Source organism: Pteropus alecto, unplaced genomic scaffold, assembly GCF_000325575.1.
Source record: "Pteropus alecto unplaced genomic scaffold, ASM32557v1 scaffold194, whole genome shotgun sequence".
NCBI lineage: Eukaryota > Metazoa > Chordata > Mammalia > Chiroptera > Pteropodidae > Pteropus > Pteropus alecto.
Window position 1 is genome coordinate 300,702 of NW_006436281.1, and position 23,386 is coordinate 324,087.

Here is a 23,386-nt window from a genome sequence, read left to right on the forward strand (position 1 = left end):
ACATGGAAAATTTTAAAGTAGAAAAACGGAAAAAGATATATCATGTAAACGCGATGAACAAGAAAACGGGTGTGGCTGTATTAATGTTAGTCAAAGTAGACATTGGGACAAGAAGGAATGCAAGAGCACATAATTCTAAGTGTGTATGCATAATAATATACATTGAAAGTGCGTGAAACAAAAATGGCCAGAACCGAGGAACAGATAAATCCGCACGTACGGAGATTTTATAAGCTTCTCTTAGGAATTGATAGAACAAGTAGCAGAGTTCAGTAAGAATACAGAAGATTTGAACGTATTGACCAACTTAAACTGATATTTCTAGAACATTTCACTCAACAATTACAGAATCCATGTTTTAAACTGCATGTGGAAAATACAAACAAGTCTTAGTAACTTTCAAAGGAGTTCAGAGTATTGAAATCATATACAGTAGTTCCTCTGATCACAATGGAATTAAGTTAGAAATGAATAATAGCAGCCTCTGTTAGCAGAATGGTGGATGGCAGGATATGAACTATAGATCAGATTCCCAGCTGTTGGGTGTGTGTTATGTCAGTGGTCTTCAAATTCAACCTGGGTTTTTAAAGGATTCGACATTCATTCTCAACATCCACATATACTTTATGTTAACACTGACCTGTAGGAAATTTCACCTACAATTCTTCTTGCCTCTTGGAAGATAAATAGCCTTTTCCTCACTTAAAAAGAAAGCCATACTTCTCATCCATTCAGAATCTTACTCTAATGCTTTACTCCAAAGTATAAAAATTTCTGAGTAAGTATTTAAGTGACAATTCAAAATACTCATGTCAATTAATGTTTCTTTATTAAAGGCACATGCTTCACACATCTATTTCATTGAGTTATATTTATGATATACTTTTATGTTTATCATTCATCAATATGTATAATATACTTAAATTGCTTTGCCCAATTGTATACTATTAATATCTGTACTAACTCAACAAAATAATTTAGAGTTGAAACATTTTTAGATATGAGAAATTCAATAAAAAGTTGAATATCTATACAATTTTGCAAAAAGTATAATAGCCTGATGAATTAAAGTCTTTTGCAGCATTAAGTTCCTTGAGGAAATTTAAATAGAAATATAATTTCTATTTAAGGAAAAAAGAGAACTATCAACTTACCAGTTTCAGGATGCCCATTTAAAAATATTTTAATACTTATGAGAACAGGATGTTTACAATGTTGGTGTCATTTTTCCACATCACAACCAACCGGGTGTTCAACAATTCAGTTCAGTTCTGACACCATCTACCTGGAGTTACTGTCAGATCCCACAAGTTGAAGGGCTCCGTCACACAAGTCTGCCCCTACTTCCAATGCCAGCCACCACCAGCAGGGTTCCCAGGCGACCCACATTTCTGCCCAGTCAACTACAAATTTGGGGTTCCCACAGCCTCCCCCACTCTCCCTGTTTGATAATTTGCTAGAACAACTCACAGAACTCAGGAAAGTGCTCCACTTACTATTACAGTTTATTTTAAAGGATACAGGTGAACAGACATGAACAGGTACATAGAGTGAGGTCTGGAAGGGTCCTGAACGCAGAAGCCCCTGTCGCTGTCGAGCTCGGGTGTACCATCCTCCCAGCACATGGATGTCTTCACCAGCTCAGAGGCTCATCAAACCCCATCGGTCAGGGGTTTTTATGGAAGTTTCATTATGTAAGCATGATTGATTAAATCATTGGCCAATGGTGACTGAATTCCACCTCTAGCACCTCTCCTCTAGAAGTTGGGGCGGGGTGATGGGACTGAAAGTGATAACCCACCAGTTACCTGGATGTTTTTTCTGGTGCCCAGCCTCCATCCTGCAGCCACAGAGGCCCATCCTTGCACCAAAAGAGTTATCTCATTAGCATAAAAGACAGTAAATTCCAAGCTGAGTTTTAGGAGCACTGTGCCAGGAACTGGGGACAAAAACCAAATATATATATTATATCAGAAATTTAAAGCTATTTCCAAATTTAAAAAATATATGTGGGGGAACAGTTTCCTTCCAGTCATGAAGTGTGAGCAAATAGATCCTATACAGAAAAATCATTTGATTGAGACAAATAACACCTGCAGATTTTTAAAGTTCACTTAGTGGTAGCTCATTAATGCAACGGGACACTTCATCATCGAGATTTTCTATGAATAACCAATTCTGGTAGGTCGATTTTGTAGGTGGAATGAGTAAATGTATGCAAACAACATAACAAACAACATAACAAACATAACAACATAACATAACAAACATAACAATATAACATAACAAACATAACAACATGTGGTACACAAGCTACTTAATAAATGTGGCTATACCCACCTCTTCTTCATTAAATATCCATTTAAAATGTCATTTTGGATATATAATTCTTGCAAAATGTCTAAGAAATTCTTACTAAATAGCATTCATGTATAATTAAACTTTCTTTTTTCTTTTTTTTTTTAATTGTTTATTGAGGGTAACATTGGTTAATACAATTATATAATTTTCAGGTGTACATTATAATTTAATATCTGTATATTCTATTGTGTTTACCACCCAAAGTCCAGTTTCCTTCCGCTAATAATTAAAATTTCTTGACTACTGTTAATCATAACTTTGAATATTGCTCAACATTATGTCATAGCCATTTTTAATTAGCCATATAATATTCCAGAATATGGAAATAATACATTTATAACCATACAGCCTTGGATCAATGTTATATACCACAGAGCCACACAAGCCATACTCATACTAAAGGATGTCTATTCAGTCTAGTCACATAAGCACATCACATGCTAGGCATCACATGCTAGGCATGTGATGTGCTCACAACTCAAACTGTAACAAACATACACTAAGACCACGTCATATGTACCTACACGCACACAAAACAATCTGTCACATACCATGGAGACGCATCTCTGCCTTGATACTCATACAGATGCCCACATGTACTCTACGTGTGTAACACAGAGACCATCTACTCCATACTTGTTGCTCATATGCATGTAATACTTGCTATGTACAGTCACACACACACTCTGGACCTGTTGTGTGCCAGGTACTCACTCACACACACATGTCCATCAACATAATCCCAAAGACAGATATATGCCCTGACCAGTCAGATGCTCAAAGACACACACACACACACACACACACCCTCTTTCTCCAGTTCAAGGCACATGCCAGCCCCCTCTTGCCTAAAGATGCGCTCACACAATCTGTCAAACCGCATGCACAATTCACATATACATAAGGACTGTTACATAGTTATATCTTGGCCCTGTTACTTCTACACACACTGCACACAAACATTCACACAAAACAAGTATTTCACATACAGTTATGGAGACAAACCCAGGCTTTTAACACACCCAGGTGCTCCTTTCAGACACTTTTCATATACTGTCACATGCACAAAAGCTACCACCCACCATACACAATGCTTGTCATATGTCACAGAGACATATGCTGACATGTCACATGCATACATGGTCACATACACACCTGTACCACATAATCAGAGATACGCCCCAGACCTGTCACACACCATACAACATTCACACCATCATGGAAACTCACTCCAGTCCTGTCATAATACACACACACACACGCACTTCTGTCACAGTCCCAGATTCATCCCCATCCTGTCATACACAAAGTGCTTTCTCTCTTCTCTCTGTTGTACACACACACACACACACACACACACACACTGTCATATGATCGTGGAGAAACACTTCTGCTCTGTCATGAGCAGACAGGTGCACTCAACGTATTTTACGCACAGTCACAAAGATATACCCTGGTTATTTCCTGTGCACAGAAGCCTGCTTACACACGCGCGCGCGCGCACACACACACACACACACACACACATCGTCTCATCTGTCACAGGACACCCCAGCCCTGCCGGTTCAGTCACGCAAATGTAGTTTCGCACAGTGACACAGCTTTGGCTCTATCACGCGCACAGTGTTCACACACAACCCCTACACCATGTCTGTCCCTCACCACCACAGAAACACAGTCCAGCCCTGTCCCACATCTGCCATTCCATCGCACACGTCCAGGGAGAACTCTTTTGCCCACCCCAACCTTTCATATCTGTCACACCGTCACCTCCCTCGGCCACTCGCGATCGCCTCTGGCGCCTCTCCTCTCACACCCCCGATGCCGGCTGGGGTCCAAGTTCGCAAAGCCGGGTCCGCCTGGCTCTGCGAGGATTACTTCTTTCCGCGGGACGCGCTCTCATGTCGCTCCCAAGAACCATGAGCATGCTCTAGAGACCTCAGAAACCCCTGGTTGTTTGGGCCCGGTCGCCTGTGGGAAACGTAGTCCGCTGCCGGAAAAGCAGGAGACACCGGAAACCGAAGGGCCAAGGGACCGCCCCGCCCAGGGGGCTTCTGGGAGTTGTAGTCAGTGCTTGCAGTGCGCAGGCGCCGGGGCTCGCGGTTCCTTGCTTGGGAAAGGTCTTGATCTGCTCCCCAGACCTGTCACACACCATACAACATTCACATCATCATGGAGAAACACTCCAGTCCTGTCATAATACACACACACACACACACACACACACACACACACCACACACACACACCTGTCAGTCCCAGATTCATCCCCATCCTGTCATACACAAAGTGCTTTCTCTCTTCTCTCTGTTGTACACACACACACAAACACAGAGTCTGTCACATGATCGTGGAGAAACACTCCTGCTCTGTCATGAGCAGACAGGCGCACTCAACGTACTTTATGCACAGTCACAAAGACATACCCTGGCTATTTCATGTGCACAGGAGCCTGCTTACACACGCGCGCGCACACACACACACACACACACACATCGTCTCATCTGTCACAGGACACCCCAACCCTGTCGGTTCAGTCATGCAAATGCAGTTTCGCACAGTGTGACACAGCTTTGGCTCTATCATGCGCAGTGTTCACACACAACCCCTACACCATGTCTGTCCCTCACCACCACGGAAACACAGTCCGGCCCCGTCCCACATCTGCCGTTCCATCGCACACGTCCAGGGAGAACTCTTTTGCCCACCCCAACCTTTCATATTTGTCCTACCGTCACCTCCCTCGGCCACTCGCGATCGCCTCTAGCGCCTCTCCTCTCCCACCCCCGATGCCGGCTGGGGTCCAAGTTCGCAAAGCCGGGTCCGCCTGGCTCTGCGAGGATTACTTCTTTCCGCGGGACGCGCTCTCATGTCGCTCCCAAGTACCATGAGCATGCTCTAGAGACCTGAGAAATCCCTGGTTGTTTGGGCCCGGTGGCCTGTGGGAAACGTAGTCCGCTGCCGGAAAAGCAGGAGACAAGGGACCGCCCCGCCCAGGGGCCTTCTGGGAGTTGTAGTCGGTGCTTGCAGTGCGCAGGCGTCGGCTCTCGCGGTTCTTTGCTTGGGAAAGGTCTTGATACGCTGCTACCTGTCTCCTTCCAGCTCCGCATTCGGTGACGTCACATGGGTAGGTAGACGTTGGCCATGGTGGGAATGTTTACACCATTGGAATTGGCAGTCACTACAAAGCAAAGCTTGATTTATTGTTTTGTTGGTCGTCTGGGAGTGAGGGAGCGCCCCCAATTCCCACGTCTTCCTCTTGCAATGTCTCTCTAGCCCCCTCTCCTGATAAAGCTTACCGTGCTCACTTTAAAGGAGAACTACTTAAGGGAATTCCGTTGTTTATCACAGAGCATATATTGAAGAATGCATTCGGAGCTGAGGCAATAAATAATGGAAATAAATGACATACCACATTTTCACCTATCAAATGCCAAAAACAGATGTAGATAGTATACAATATCGTTGAGAATGTGGGGAAATTAGAACTCTCATAGGTAGTCGCGGGGAATAACTACAGCCTTTTTACAATTAAGTTGGGTAATAGGTGTCACATTGTCTGAAAGCAAACCCCTAAGCAATCGGCATTTTTACGTATAAGAATCTAGCCTACAAAAATACTGGCTTGAAAGAAAAAGATGTGGATAAGGTAATGCTTACCAAAGCTATATTTCTAATACTGAAAAACTGAAATCAACCTCAGTGTTTATTTTTAATGGAATTATTAGTCTGTGCTTACCAATATGGTAGCTCTTTGTGGCTATTTAAAATTTAAGTTATTAAAATTAAATAAAATTTAATTAAAAGTAAAAATGAAATAAATTTAAAAATAGAAGTTCCTTAGTCACTCTAGTCACATTTCAAATGTTCATTAGCCAGTGTCACTAGTGGTTATTGTATTGACCGACGCAGATATAAAAAATTATCAACACCATGGAAAGTTATATTGGACAGTACTGGGTTAGATAATTCAACATTAAAAAAGAATGAGTTAAATCTCTATAACTGACATAAAATAAAGTAGAGGAATTTGTTCAAGTGAAAAATGTTAAGAGCAGAGCAGTATACATAGCATAATCTCATTTATATATAAAACAGATCATATACATATTCAGTGTACAGAAAAATCTGGAAAACACCTTAAAAATATTAACTTTGGTAACTTCTGTAGAGAAAGAATTAGTAGGAGGAGAGTCATTTCTTTTTTGTATACTTTCTGTTGATTGAATATTTAAAAACTACTACAATTAACTCAATAATCCTAAATCCAAAATATTTTATTTTGAAAGATTTTCTGCTGCTTTCAACTCTCTCAGCCACTTATTCTTTCTTGAAATACTCAACCACTTTAACTTAAAAGACTTCACGCTTTACTGTTTTATCTTCTCATTGAAAAACATTAGAAAAAGCAATTATTTGGGTAACTAAAAGCCAAAAAATGAGGAATTGTGACATCGAGCAATGTGAAATCAGTTAGATCAACTTAAAATCCCAACAGAAGTATTTTTGTAAAATGTATCTTTTATTTCGTAACTACAAAAGCAATGTATTGAGTACATAAAATAAGAAGATAAAGCAATTAAAACAACAGGAAAATACCCATTATTCCACAGAGCCATGGGCCAACACTGTCAACACTTTGCTGCAGAGCTTCTCAGATCATATTTGCACAGATTACAGACTTTCTTCCACCATTCAAACCTTCCGTACTGTTTGGATGTTAAGTTGTACCAACTGATTTCTTAATGTTGAACATTTAGGTCGTTCCTGCTTTTCTACATAGCCAATCCCAGAGGACAAGAAGATGAAGCCTAAATTGAAATAGAGAACTAAAAACCTTGAAAAGCGGTGCTCTGAATGACTATTTCTTAAACACATCATGGACCAAATCCATTATGACAAACCTACCTTATGGAATGATTTTCCCAGAGAAACTTTCGGACTTGCCTATCTTCTCCAGCTTTAGAAGCAAGTGCAAGTCCTCAGTCCCAGAGGAACTGGTGTGTGAGGAGTAATGAGTGGGTTCAGAAGCTCCATGGGGCATCAGTCAATCCAGCCCTCCCTTAACATGAGGATCCCAGTCCATACTTCTCTCCAATGTGGCAAGGATCTGAGCTTCCTCAGTCTTTTTCTTGGTCAGGGAATGCCAGGTTACAGAGGGAATGTATGGACAATTATACATTGTATTGTATCAGTTAAAAGTTTGAGGCATAGCAAACTACACCAAAACTTACTGGCTTAAAACAACAACTCTTCATGACTTCTCATGATTTTGTAAACAGATTGATGGTTCTCCTGGTCTAGTCCAGCTTGGCTGAGGTTGGATGATCTAGGATGGCTTCTGTCACCTACCTGGCAGTTGTTAGGATGACTGGTGTAGAGAAATGCCTTAGCCGGTATGGCTGCCTCTGATCAATGGGATATCACTTCACACCCACTAGGATAGCTATAATGAAAAAGAATAATAAGTGTTAGTGAGAACGTGGAGAAATTGGAACACTCACACGTGGCTCTTAGGAATGTAAAATGGTGCAGTTGCTGTGGGAAACAGTCTGGCAGTTCTTCAAAAGAGTTCCCATAGGACCACTCTTAAGTATATACCCAGGAGAAATGAAAACACATCCACGTGAAAACTTATATGTGAATTTTATAGAAGTAGTATTCATAAAAGTCATAAAGTGGAAACATCAAAATGTCCATCAACTAATAAATATTAAAAATATCGTAAATCTGTACAATGGAATATTATTTGGTAATAAAAATGAGTGAAGTACTGATACATGCTATAACATGAATGAACTTTGAAAATATTATGCTAAGTAAAAGAAGCCAATCATAAAAAGCCACATATTGTATGATTTTATTTATATGACATGTCCAGAGTAGGCAAATCTATAGAGACAGAAAATAAATTAGTGGTTGCCTAGGACTGGAAGTAGGTGAGAGGTGGTAGGAAATGGGGCGTGACTGCTGATGGGTACAGGGTTTCTTTTTGAGGTGATAGAACTTTTCAAATCGATTATGATATTGAGTGTACAACTCTGCAAATATTCTAAAAACCACTAAATTGTACATTTTATTGGGTGAACTGTACGGTATGTGAATTATGTTTGATAATTGGTTAACCTGGAAGAGTAACATCCATCTCTCATGCATGAAAACAAATAGAGTTCAAAATATTTATAACTTAAAAATCGGCCACCAGAGTACTTATCAAAATACAAACTGATTTTATTGTAATCTTGGTGAGTAATCACGACACTAAAGTACAAATCATGAGGTGAATAGTTAAATTCCAGAAAATACAAAGGGTGTTTCAATAAAATTTCTTAGCTCCAAATGTAAAGAACAAATAAACTAAGGGAAATTATTTCAAGTATGAGAAACATAATGAGAAACCTCAGCCAATCTGGTCTAGACCAGGAGAACCATCAATCCGTTTAAATTAATTTAAAACAATACGTAGATGAACACAACCATGTATAGAAATGAGCTGAGGGTATGAATAGAAACTCAGAGGAAAAATTGAAAATGACTAATATTTGAAAACATGTCCAAGTTTATGACAAGTAAAACATGGAAATATTATAAAAATAAAATGTCATTATTGGTAAGGATTGGGAAATGTGAAAAAATAATACCCAATGTTGTAGATTTTAAGGAAATATAATAAATTCTAGTGGGAGATAATTTACAACTTTTATGAGTTACTTTATATAAACTAATACAAGTATATTAGTAATCCATTTCTAGAACTATATTTGATGAAAATAATTGAAACAGTAAAAAAATACATAAAATATTTTCTACAAGAATATTTATATTAGTTATAATTGAGAACAACCCAAAGATAAAATGAAAATATGCAGGTAAATTAAATTTGATAATTTATAAAATAACCAGGAGTCATTAAAATGATAATATAGAATTACCCTGCCTTATGTGGAAGACTATGCATAAGATATTAAGAAATGAAAAATACTAGCTACATGAGAGTATGCCAGATGTGACTATAATTTGGGGGTGGGGTGGGGATACACAAGAATAAACATTGAAATTTTAAGTATTTTAGAAGTATATTCTAAAACTAAACTCTGGCTAATATTAGCACATGAATAATCATCTTTCAACTTAGTTTTCTCACCAGTAAATAGAATAATAACTCCTACCATCCAGATTTTTTAATAGAGTGGTGATGAAGCCCCGCGACACTGAAACACACCATCTCAGGTCAGATCCTTGTCTTACCATTTTAACAGATGAGGGACCATGGGAAAGTTTTAAAAATTTGCACTGGTATAAACCTGGAGAATAGTATTACCACAAGAAGGGCTTTTTTGATTTCAATTATATAATTCACATGAGTCACGTTTCAGTGGATCTAGCACATGGTGAGCACTCATCTACTTTTCTTCGACCAATCGTGATTCACCCCTCCCACCCCCAGCACCTGGGCTGCTGGATCAAAACTGCCATTCTGTCATCAAAGAGATGGCTGTTGGGCAGGACAGCACTAGTGACTGCCACACTGGGCAAAATATTCTTTATGTGTAAAGGAAAAAGACAATCGCAGACTTTCAGGGGCTTAGCAATTATGCCAACCACCTCAGCTGTCTAAGAGACCTCTTGGGGAGGGCATCCAGCCGAATGACATTGAAATCAGTACTAAGCCTTCGTGAAGGGGTGATGAGGTAAACACAGGCAGTGATGCTTTCGCACCTCTAACCCTCTTCCGGTTCCTCTCGGTCTCCAAGCACCTTCCCTTCTTGGGGACTTTGCAGTGCTGGGAATTCCCTTCTCCCTGTCTTTGCCTAAGGATTTATTCTCAGTCTTTCAAGCTGCAGCTTAATTATTGACGTACAGGCCTTCCTTTAATCCATATTTAAATGATAGTCATTCTACACTGCTTCTCAAAAAAAACCCCAACAACCCTTTTTCTTATCATTCATCACGATGTGTAATTTTATGTTTTTAATATGCCAATTATTATATGTGTCCACTGGTCAAATATAATGTCCATTAGAGCAAAAATCTTGATTTTGATTATTCATCAATAGCAGGGGTCAAAAAACTGTGGTCCACATGCCAAATCTGATCTGCCGCCTGTTTTGTAAGGCTAGTCAGCTAAAAGGAAGAATGGTTTTTACATTTTTAAGTGGTTGACAAGAGAGAGATGAACAATATGTATGGGCAGTTGAAAATTATAAATTTCAAATTCCACTGTCTACATAAAGTTTTATTGGGACACAGCTACACTGGACTGTTTCCGTGTTGTCTGTGGCTGCTGTCCCACCGCCATGGCAGAATCGAATATTTGCAACAGAGAACCTGTTGCAAATACTTATTATCTGTCCCTTTCCAGGAAAAGCATGTCAACTCCTGCTCTATCCTCAGTGCAGAGACCAGTGCTTTACAGATGATGAAATCTAGTGGTCCAATAAATGCTAGACATCCAGCATTTATCTCAAGAGCTGGACTTTTAAAGTAATCACTTTCAGCAATGGGAAAGCAAGAGGTCTCCGTGAGGCTAATAGACAAAGGGAATCCCTGGCTGCTGAAAAATCAAGTTTGCTTCAGCTGTCTGGCTATAAACAGATGTCATCAGGGTGTGGAGTCAGAAGGAGAGAAAGTGGCTGATGAAAATGTCAGCATGGGGACACGCAAGTTAGTCACTGATATGCTACCTTCACAGGTTCTGCACACAAGCCATGCAATTCTGTGCTCCACCCTTGAGACATGTCATGTCACGTCACAGGACAGTTTCTTTGCAAGGTATGTTGGTCTCTGGATTTTTCTCATCAAGGGCTAGTAATTACTCATGTTATTATCATTACTGTTATTATTATTTTAACCTGGGCCAACAGTTTCTCAGGGATATTCTCAGTTCCCCCTGAAGACACTGTCATTGCTACCAGTGACATTATAATGGCTGCACTGGTGGGAAATGAGATCATGGTGTCTCCTCTTAACTCGTGGGGCTAATAGGCAAAGGGAAAGCTCACACCCACAGATGTAAACCCTGGCAGTGACAGGCTCACCATCCAGGTATCAGAGTTCTGCTGGGTATGTTTTTCTTTTTTTCTCTTTTTAGAAAGTGTCAGGAAAAAAATGACTTTCGGTGTTGGAACTTTAATGGTAGAGAAATCTGTGACTCTCGTGATTTTCGTGCAGTTATCCTCTCTCTCTTCCTATCCTTTTTCTTCTTGGCTTCTTGAGACGTCCCATCCATCATTTCTCACTATTAAACTTGTCAGAATTCTCCTCCTTTCCCTTCCAACCTTTTAAATCTCTTCTCTAAAATTGGGGTCCACAGCACCTCCACTGGAGGAATATTATAGGGAAAAAACAAAATCATATATATGTCTGGCGTTGAGCATGGACAAAGAAAGGGTGGGTTCATTTTTTGTTTTCTCCGTGGTCGCGTTTGGCTTTGGAAAAACATTTATAGAGTTATCCCTTTGAGTGGTATGAGCAAGAGGCATAAACCCTCTTCTCCTCCTTCTCAAGTTCTTCTTAGACCACAGGAAAGGGATGTAATTGTTCATGCTGAGTCTCTTAAGGAGAGACATATTCCCAAATTTATTTCCCAGAACCCATAATGGATATAAAGCTACCCACTGACCACGTTGGAGCTGAGCCTGAGTCATAGAATGGGCCCTGGCATCAAGACAGAATACCCTGAGTTTGGAGCTCCAATTTAGGAAGGTTCCCTCTCATAGGCCCAGGTCTGACCCCACCCTGCCCTTGGTGCCAGAGAGGAGGTGAAATGCACCAGTGAGCAGATGTGCCATACCAGGGCAGTGCCCGGCAAAGAGCGGATTGAATGTAGGGTTATTTTTAACAGTAGTTGTTGCTATCTGCAGAGACTACATGAAGGTTGCCACCTTGCTTCTCATCTGGCCAGAGGCCAAGGCCTGAAGAAGGAAAAACCTTCCTTACCTCGGGACTTTCTTATTTGTCTGAGTATCTAACTTTCTGCTATTTCCCCTTTAATGACTGACTCATTTCTCCTTTCTTGCCTTTATATATAGTGCTCTTATTTATTTATTTATCCCCCCCAACAACCCCCTTCTCCACTTCCACCCCTGATCTATGGATGTTGCCATTTCCCCTTAAGAACTGGATCTCTGAAGGCTGGGCGTCTCCTCCCACACGCTCGCGGCGTGCACCCCGGGGCCTGGTACACCCGCGGAATGGTCCGTGGCTCCACCTGGGGCGTGAACCCAGGACCTTCTGCATGTAAAGCAGACATGCTAACCACTGCACTATGGAGCCACCCTGTAGTGCTCTTTTTTAATAAAAGATAATTGGCTCCAAAATATCTGGATGCTTAAATTCTTATTCCACATTTATTTCTCATTATCTCATGCCTAGTTCTCTGTCTCCACACTATACCTCTTTCTAGTTATTAATGTTCACTGGCCATAACGTGTAGGATCCCGTGGGCTTATCACAGAGTCTGCTTTGGTGTCCAGATGCCGCACTCCTGGAAGGCCGATTGAGGTGGGGGATCCCTTTGTACCTGGCTGGTGCGCCCATCCCGGCTTCCATTATTTTTAAAGAGACATTAATAAGTTAAGACACATAAAGTACTATATTTAGAACAGTGCTTTTCTCCCTTGATTTTATGTATTTGACACAAATGGATGAGCCAATGACACCTCTCTCATACCCTGACTCCCAGAGTTTATGCTTAACATGAATGGATATTTTCCAAACTAGATCCATTTAGAGTGAAAAGAAGATCTAATGAGACTCCATAGGGTACAGTTTGCCTTTTCCCATTCAATATTTCTCTGTCTCTTCTTCCTCAGGGTGGAAGAAGAGACACTGGCTCCCAGCATTAACACATTTATTCATTTGTTCATTGCAGTAAAACATTTAAAATGGTTTCAGAATTGCCTCATCCATAAGACCACAGAAAACAAATCTATTAAAAAGAGTTTAGGATTTGCTTGCAGATGGTTTGCAGTTACCTAAGACTGAGGGTTCAGTTTTTTTTTTTTCTTTCTTCATTGTGGTTATGATAATCATTGAAATACAATTGGGTTCATTTATTTCCATTTTAGTTTTTTATCCTTTCCCATCCCTGGCGATTTTATTTTATTTTTGGAAAATATAGAACACTGAGGTGGTTCAAAGAAATTAAAAGTATATCAAGTTTTATTATCAGAGAAGTTTCACTCCCTCCCTTAAATCTGTCAGTCTGTGAGCATGTATTTTCCCAGCCCTGACTGGTAATGTCTCTTGTAGAAAGGTCACCACAGGGCTCTAGTTTGTGCCTTTGTTGAGTCTAACGAGAGGAGAGCAGAAGAGCTGCAGGTTGGAAAGCCCAGGCCCCACAGAACACTATAGATCACCCTATCCATTGCCACCCCCTATAGAAAACTTCCCTGACTAGGGACTCTGCTTTAAATACTAAAGAAACTAATCAAAAACAGACTCACAAATATAGAGGACAATCTGGTGATGGCCACAGGGGTTGGGGGAATGAGGTGAAGGGTTAAAGAAGTACAGATCAGCAGTCAATAGATGGTCACGGAGATTGGGAGCACTGCATAGGGAATGCAATTAGCATCAATGTAATGGCTAGGTGGAGCCAGAGGAGAGAAAGCAATTAGGAGGATCGTTTTATTAACTATATAAATCTCTAACCAATGTGCTGTATACTTGAAACTAATAAAAATTTTTTTTAAAAAGAAGCAATTAAGAAGTACAAATTGCCAGTTAGAGAAACAGTTACGAGGATGTAAAGTACAGCGTAGGGAATATAGTCAATAACATCGTGACGAATATGTTTCTCGGAGGGGATCACTGCATAAGACATATAAATGTCTAATCACTATGTTGTACACCTAAAACTGATATAACATTGCATGTCAACGGTAATTGAAAAAAATTTTAAAAGAAATCAAAGAAGACCTAAATAAATGGAAAGATATACCATACTCACATAATGAAAGACTAAACATATTAAAGTTGTCAATTCTACACTATTTCTATAATCTGCCATTCTGGGATTGGGTGGAAAAAGAGAAGAGTGAGTGTCTGGGGAGAGTTGGTAATCCTACATGTTTTCATCATTTTCTCAACTCAGTAAGGCTTTTAATCTGCCTGATAACCCGCTCCATGCTGTGTTACCTGGAATATGGTTATCTAGTGCTGTGGACATTGGGCCAGTAAATATCCTCTAAATACAATATAGGGGAGCAGCAAGGGTAGAATATTAAAGTTCTCTCTCCAGAATTATGCTTGCTCTTCTGCACCCATCAACAAATATGTCTCAAGCTTGTGCACATAATATCTTCTTATGATGTTTAAAGTCTTTTTATACCTATAGTAATACTTTTACCATTATAAAGGTGTTCATTTTTCCCCTTTTGTCTGGCCATATTTACAAATACTAGTCTCCTTTATATGTTTTATATTTCAAATCAAGTATAGAGTTGCTTTTATTTCTATTTCATTATTCTTTTATCTTCAGTGCAATCTTCCTTCTACATTCTTAAATAAAATTAGGCAAAATGCATGTTTTTCAAAATGGTTTTCAAAATGGGTTTTCACGGTTTCTAATTATTCCCTCAAATCTATTAAATTAGGCAGGCTGATAATGTTATTTAAATTCTCTATATTTTATTTTTGTGAACTGAGCGACATTTTCAGCTAGGAATCTGTTAAACTCCATCTTGTCTCCTTCTATTTCCTAGAGCTTTCTTTTTATGTACAAAAAAGGCAGTTGTCATGTTCAGAATCCTACAGGTTGAAGCCATTAATGGTTTTGTGGAGACTTTGATGAGTTAGAGGGTGTCTGCCTAGTCAACAGAGTTGATATTACCTAGCTGCATCAACTATTTATCATGAAACACTGGCCAGGGCCATAGCATTTCTAACATTCATTCATTCATTCATTCATTTAAAATTTTAATTAAGTTTATTGGAGTAGCATTTCTAACTTTTAAAGAGAAACAGAATCTCCGGGTTGTTGAAAAGTTGGCATATAATCTAAAATTTCAACTACAGAGTGGGGAAAAAGAAGAGAAATATTGGGGCCATAAACTGCCCATTTTCTGCCATCGTATAGTTTATCTGTAGAAAAATGTTACCCATAAATCTGCATCCACGCACCCTAAACAAAATGCTAGCAAATCATATGCAACTTGGAAGAGAACTAATTTGCTCTACCAAAGTAGTTTGAATCAGTATTTGTATATCTAATAATAGGATTTTGCAAATATGAAAAAGGTAAAATTTGTTACTTTGCATTTGCCACACTAAGGAAAATAATAGACATTCTCTCTCTCTCTAGATCATCTGGCTTCGAATAAAATAAACTCGTCGTTAACATTATGGCTTCTGGTGAGTCAGTAATGGGGAGTCTCTTCCTTTTCCAGACTGGAGTAGGGCTCTTGGGAAATTTCTTACTCATTTGTCTTTATATATGGACTTTTTTCACTAAGCATACTCAGAAACCCACAGATATAATGCTCAACCAATTGGCTGTAGCCAATTCCCTGGTCCTTTTCTCCAGGGGAATCCCTCAGACACTGGATACTTTTGGTTTTAAACATTTCCTGGGAGAAGTCGAGTGTAAGGTTAGCTTTTATACTCAAAGATATAAAAGGGGTCGGGGTGGGGGGTTCTCTCTGCTCCCTCTGCCTCTTGAGTAGCTTCCAGGCTATCACAATCAGCCCTAGTATTCCAGGTGGGCAGAACTCAAAGTTAAAGCTCCTAAATTTGTTCAACCCTCCTGTTCCCTCTGTTGGATTCTTCATCTCCTGATAAATATCGTTGTGCCAATGCAAGTGACTCCTTCAGGAAATACTCTAAACATTACAGAAAGGGATTTTGGATTGTGTTCTGCAAAAGGATCTGATTCATTTGAGACCTCACCCTGGAATGTCTTGCAAAACCAAGCGATATAAAACATTATTTGTATCATGCAAAACAACCATCTATGCACTCCTGTTTTCCTTCCTTGATCTTTTGTGTTTGGGACTCATGGGTTGGGCCAGTGGCTCCACGGTGATCTTCCTGCAAAGACATAAGCAGAGAGTCCAATATATTCACCACACCAGTCTCTCTCTCAAGAGCCTTCCCGGAGACCACTGCCACTCACACTGTCCTGCTTCTGGTGAGCTCATTTGTTTCCTTTTATTCTCTCTCCTCCATCTTATCACTTAACATGACTTGCTTTGTCAACCCAAGCAGGCGACTGGTGAACATCAGTGCTTGTTTTCCAGCTTTCAGCCCCTTCGTGCTCGTCAGCTGTAATGCTCCAATCTTCAGAATTTACCTTGTCAGTTGTGGTAAAAAGAAAATTTTCAGATAGCCCTTTACAAACAGCTCTCGCTCATTCAACAGTTTTAAAGCACTCAATACTCAATGATTGTGAGTCTCACTGTAGATTCATCTGAAACTTACCCTGGTAATTTTTCAATCTGAGATTTCAGTCTTATGATTTAATTTCTTAAGTGCACTTGTCATTTTCTCTTTGAATATTGCCTTCCAATGCAGCCAATATGGGCTTTCCCCTCTGCAGAAACTGCCCAACTCAAGAAAAAAAGATTTACTTCTATTGATACTTGGCATTATCCTAATGAAATGGCAGGGCCAATATAATAACCTTAATGGAACATCACTTCTTTCTTTCATATGGATCAGCTAATGACCAGTAGGCACTGAACTTGAAGATACACTTAGAGGAACATCAATGAAGGTCGCAGAGTAAGGACCTCCAAACATCTTTTCCTTTGTAAAAGTGGTGAGAACACTAGCAAAAGTAACAGAATCAATTTTTTTTCAGAGTTCTGGAAACTAAAGGCTTTCAGCAACCTGAGGAGTATTTATTCAAGAAAAAGAGCAGAATCTTGGTAAGAACAATCAGTTTTGTGGCATTTTCACATTCCTTTTCTGATTCTTTCCCTCCCAAGCCCCAAACTGGCCTTGAAAACTAACAGTCCACAATCTCAATCTGGCAGCCAGTAGAGGGGGCATAGTGGGGTTGGAGCTCCTTAAAAGCCCATTCCCAGAAAATTCGTTGTTATTTGACCTGACTGGTGATCCTCTGTAAGATCCCACTTACAGGCTGTCTTTATTTGACCAGACTCAGAGCTCGCCCAGTGTAAAACAGCCTTTTCCCAGGGGTGTTGTTGGAAATAGTCATTAGCAATTGTTTAACATTGCACATGGAAAATTCTCAAGCATACACCATAAGTTAGGCAATGAAATGAGTTTCAATAAATTTTAAAGGACTGAAATAGTATAATATTCTTTGACTACAATGGGATAAAATCAGAAATAGGTACTAGAAGGAAATTTAGGAAACTCACACATATATAGAAATTAAACACACATATAACCAATGGGGCAAAAAATAAATGACAAAAGAAATTAGAAAGCACTTTAAGATAAATGAAAACAAAAACACAACATGCCAAAAGTTATGGGATATAGCTAAAGCAATGCTTATGGAGAAATTTGTAGCTATAAATGCCTACATTTAAAAAAGAAGGAGCATGAATCAATAACCTAAACTTCCACTTTAAGAAAATGGAAAAAGAAGAGGAAACTGAAGCCAAAGCAAGCAGGAGGAAGGAAATACTAAAGATTAAAGCAGAAATAAACGAAATAGAAAATAGAAATAGAAATCATCTAAATTGAAAAAGAAAAAGTAGACTATCTCTGTGGATGACATGACCACATATACAGAAAATCTTAAGGAATCTTCCAAAAAACTATTAGATCTAATAAACAAATTCAGCAATGTAGCAGCATACAAGAGCAATAAAAAGCACTTAATTAAAAATATTTCACTGTTCACTGAAAACACCAATCCAATAACAATAAGTACCCCTATCACTCAGACAGTGGGCTTTACATACTACTTTTCATTAAAAGGAACTTTAAGATATGTCTGAATCTAGATCTGTGGCAAGAAATTTAAAAGATAACCCTGGAATGTCTTGCAAAACCAAGTGATATAAAACATTATTTGTATCATGCAAAACAACCAAAATGAAACAAAATTCAGGAATCACCTTAGAGAGGATCTCACTCTCAAGGCAGGGTAATTTGAGTACCAATAAAGATCATAACTGCAATGGATTGAAACATCAATTAAATGAGTTTAAAATTAAATAAAGATGTTAATAAATGGATTCATATGTTGACTGACAGGTAAAATGAAAGAATCAGGAATTTATTCTGTCTTTCCTATATTAATTACATTAGTGCCTAACCAAATAGTTGAGAGAATATTTCCTTTTATGGAAAAGGTAAAACTAGTAAATGTGGGAGGAATGAAGGAAATTTAATATCACCACTTTTCAACTCCTATTGAATCAATAGATGTCAGACTCGATGAACAACAACGAAGACTCTCACAAAGAGACAAGTCTGTGTGTGTCTCTTGGTGGAATAACATATCTAGTAAATGGTCTTACCAAAAATATGGAACCTCAATCTAGATAAGGACTCTATACTCAACTATGAGTTGAGTATTTATAATAATTTTTTTCTCAATGAAAAAACACTTAGATTGCTTTTATTATGACCTTATATATGGGAACTTATTAAAAATTCAAGCGAGCACAGAGGGATGTCCGCAAGATGGCAGAATAGAAAGTCCCAGCCCTCGTTCCCTTACAGAAACATTAATTTAACAATGACATGTGGACCAAAATGCCTATGAGAATTTCAGAATCCAGTTAAGAAGTTACAAGCACAAAGCTGAAAACAGCTACATTAAAATGGGTAAAAAGAGCAATTCCACTTTACTCACGCCAGCCCCTCCCCCATGCCAGCACAGCTTAGTGCCAGGAGAGAATGCCCTGGCTCATAACTTCTCCCTTGAGAGGAAAGAGAAGAGTGGAATGTGCATCCAAAATTCTGGCTTTTTGGAGGGCTGCCTGGGGGACTGGTTTCTGTCTAAATTCATTTGGAACACTTATGGAGTCAGCATAATTTGAATACCTGGAGACTGCTAAGAACAAAGAGTTGGGGCCGCTTGCTGCTGTAGACCAGAGGACATGCAGTACCAAAGATAGACACCAGAGGGAGCAATAGATTCTGAGCTCCTGTAAAAGAAACTGGCAAACCTTTCTAGTTGAGAAATCGCACACGCAGGCCCAGAGAAGTTGCTTCCTCCCACACATCCCCCCAAAAGTTTTCACCGGTCCCTAGAATCTCTAACCAAGCTTACTGGCGAGGATCTTCTCCTAAACAAAGCCAGTCCACTAAAGACTGAGAATAGTGGTGGTTTTTTCAAATGCATGGATCGCAACACAAAGTTATGATATACACAAATAGAAATAGATGCAAGGGCTAAATATAAGAACAAAATTAATGTCCAGAAGTCAAACCTAAAGAAATTGAGGTATATGAAAAAGAGTAAAGGAAGCCTAAGGCACTTGCAGGAAACCACGAAGTAGACCAATATATGCATTTAGGAGTCCCAGAAGGGGCAGAAAGCACATTTAAAGAAATAATGGCTAAAAACCTCCCAAATCTGGGAAAGGAAATGGACATCAAGATGCAAGAAATCTTATATAGACTCTCAGTAGGATGAATCCAAAGCAATCCACAGTGAGATACATTATAACATAATCAAATTGTCAAAAGTCAAAGACAGAGAATTTTGAAAGCAGTCAAAAGAAAAGCATATTGTCATGTACAAGGAAATACCCATAAGACTCTCCGCAAATGCCTTGCAGGGCAGAAGGGACTGGGATGATATGTTCAACAAGCTGAAAGAAAAATTTGCCAATCAACAATAACCTATCTGGTAAAACTATCCTTCGCTAAAGGAGAAATAAAGACTTTCCCAGAAAAACAAAGTTGAGGAAGTTCATCATTACTAGATTTGCCTTACAGAAGAAGTTCTTAAAGTTTGAAATGGAAGGATGTTAAACAACAACATGAAAGCATATGAAAATATAAAGCTCACTGGAAAAGTTAATGTATAGACAAACATCGAATACTGTAATATTTGTTAACAGTGGTGCATAAATCATTTTTAACTCGAATAGAAGTTAAAAGACAAGTATAAAAACATAACTATAAAAATGTTAACGGGCACATAATATAAAAAGATGTAATTTGTGATGTCAGTAATATAAAATGTGTGTGAGGCATACTAGTGTGGAGTATATGTATATGATTGTATTTGTGGAGTATTTGTATATGATTGTAGTTAAGTTATCAGCTTAATATAGATTATTATAACTGTGTTTTATGTAAGCCCCATGGTAATCACAAAGAAAACACCTATAGAAGATTGCTCAAAAGAAAATAAAGGAATCAAAGCATGTCACTGCTGAAAAAAAAAAAAATTAATGAAACACAAAGGAAGACAGCAGGAGGGGAAAAGAGGGACAAAAAAAGCTAGACAACAAACAGAAAACAGTGAACAAAATGACAATAGTAACTCCTTCCCTGTCAGTTATTACTTTAGACACAAATAGATTAAATTTCTCAATCAAAAGACAGAGCGACTGAATGAATTAAAAAAAAAAAAAAACAAGATCCAACCCAACTATATTTTGTCTACAAGAGATTCACTTTAGATTTAAAGACACATAGGCTGAAAGTGAAAGTATGGAAACAGAGATACCATACAAATGGTAATCAAAAGAAAGCAGGAGTGGCTATACTTATTCAAAATAGACTGTCAAAAATTCAAGCAGGATACAAAAATATCAAGTGAAAACACCCATAAGCCTACTACTTTGCGATAATAATGATTCTTAGTATGAATCACCTTCTAATACATAAACGTGTAAATAACTGAGATGTATGTAACATATTTTACAGTTTTAACAGACCTTTTTTGACATTGTTTACATATCAGTTTCTCCTTTGTACACACCTTCACAAGCTCCCACACCCCTTGTGTAGAACAATGTTAAAAATCTGATTTACAGATACCACAACTTACTCTATATTCACACAATCATATGTATACAGAATCACAGAGTTGCTTTCAATTCCTTTTCAATTTTTTAAAATTTCTTAGGTAAAAGGTTTATAACTGACGAGGAACATTTTTTTAAAATACACAATTGTGTAAATACAGTCCGGCTTAAGAAATGGATTACACAAAATAACTTTGAATCCTTTTGAAAACAGATCTCTCCATCTTTCCTTCTTCTTGAAGTTACCACATTCTTGAATTTTATTTACCATGTTCTTGTTTTTCATTATGTACTACGTATACACAAAATATTTATTTTGCTTCGTTTAAAAATTTTATGAATGGAATCATATTGTCTATTTCTATGACTCTTTTCTCATAGTTGTTAGATTCAGTCGCTTTCACTGCTGTGTACCATCCCACTTTATAGGTAGGTACTCCACACTAATTATCTGTCCTACTTTTGATGGGCATGTTTCATTTCCAGATCTGTTACTCCAGTGATATTAGTGAAAGTAATGCCATTGAGTTTTATGACAGAGAAAGTGTTTTAATGACTTTTAGCTGTGATGAAGCCAGTTAGGGTGAAGCAAAAGAAAGACTTTTGGAAGAGAAACAAAAGGTCAGAAAAAAAATCCTATCTTTTTCAGGAATTTTTAGAACTTTCTTCTGAAACTAATAGAAAAGGAATGTTATCTTCTTCCCTAATACTGCATCCATTAACTGTTCATCTATTTTTATCTACCATTTCAGACTGGGAAAATAAGTCAGCAAAGTCAGAAGAAACTACAGATATTTAGATTCAAAATTGCCAACTGCAACAGAGAAATCAGGCCACGCCTAGGAAATGGAAGCCTGGTTTTGTAATATTTAGAATATAAGAAATGCAATGATCATTTTTGGTAGAGGACAAGTTGTTTTCTGATGGACTAATTATGTAATCTCAAACAGATTCCTCGCTTTACCTGAGCTTTAACCTAGGGCATCTGACTCCCTAATTTGAGGCTTTCCTCTAATCTACCTGCCCCTGCAAATGAGAAGTTATTTCCTTAATCTAGAGCTTTCAAAGTTATCTGTGTGAGTAACATCACAGAAGACTAGAAGCCTACCTCAGGCTGGATGTTACTTTATTTTTAAACGTTATGCTGATTTGCATTCTTTCCCATAAAACATCTTTGATTCATTATAAAATATTTGAATCTTTTGGCAGATAAGTTGCAAAACTTTTTCTGGATCTTAAATTTGATTCTCCAAGAAGATGTAATAACACTTATTTTATAGGTAACGAAACTGGATTGTCCATCACTGTCATAACACACAGTCACACTTTCTCAGGCTCATATAGTGGTTGGTATTCAAATAATCAAATGAACACATACAATGCTAGATAACTACACTGTTTTTCAATTCCAGCTGGACAGTTATCCATTTTCATAATCACCATCGTATGCACACAAAAGAAGAACCTACTAAAAAAACTCACGGGTCATCAAGTCATCTTCAGTTACACGTATTAACAGAAATACACAATGTTACAGACCTCACGTCTCTGTCTTATAGAGACTTTTTGCACAAGTCCCCATGGTCCATTCATGACCACTTATTGTTGCTTTCCAACAGCGACATATAATCTAACACAAATCACCTTACACATAAGGAAACAAAGATTCACACTGGCAGAACCTATCCAATGAGTATAAAGCACTCCACACAGGTTCCCAGACACCGAATGGGACCCGCAAATTCACTCAGAGCAAGACACTCATCTGTTCAACTGCCAGACCGTGCTCCAGTCTCTCGTACCCAGGTAAATTCGTGGTCCCGCTCAGGGTCATTCCCACGTGCTTTACCTGAGATTTCCTACCCCCCTTGCCGCTTACTGAGGCGTAAGTCCCTGGTCATTCCCCATTCCCATCTTTGCCCGCTCTGTACTCCAGAATGCGTTCCTTAGCCTTCGCTGAGAACCTCTTAATTCGTCCTCGGCCACACCAAAGGCACGTGAGCGGCTAGGCTCAGCCGAGCCGGGAGCTACTCTCTCTAGCAAAGACCAGAGCTCCAGGAGCGATTCGGAAAAGTGCCTTTGACAGGAGTGCCCGAGTTGCATGCTGGGATCATT

At 38.8% G+C, this 23,386-nt stretch overlaps 2 long non-coding RNA genes across 3 annotated transcripts; one reads left to right on the plus strand and one right to left on the minus strand.

Annotated features, from left to right (window-relative positions):
* The first annotated feature begins 5,399 nt into the window (after positions 1–5,399).
* LOC112479668 lies at positions 5,400–17,597 on the plus strand. The gene is made up of 4 exons (XR_003046291.1): positions 5,400–5,487; positions 11,053–11,132; positions 15,667–15,716; positions 17,164–17,597. It is a non-coding gene; the product is annotated as an uncharacterized LOC112479668 (long non-coding RNA).
* Positions 5,412–23,386, minus strand: LOC112479670. Of its 2 annotated transcripts, none has more exons than XR_003046292.1 (3): positions 23,121–23,386; positions 7,713–7,806; positions 5,412–5,541 (listed from the first exon to the last, which is right to left on the minus strand). It is a non-coding gene; the product is annotated as an uncharacterized LOC112479670 (long non-coding RNA). The 2 variants fall into 2 exon arrangements; XR_003046293.1 differs by having other exon boundaries at positions 5,431–5,541; positions 7,269–7,806; positions 23,121–23,370.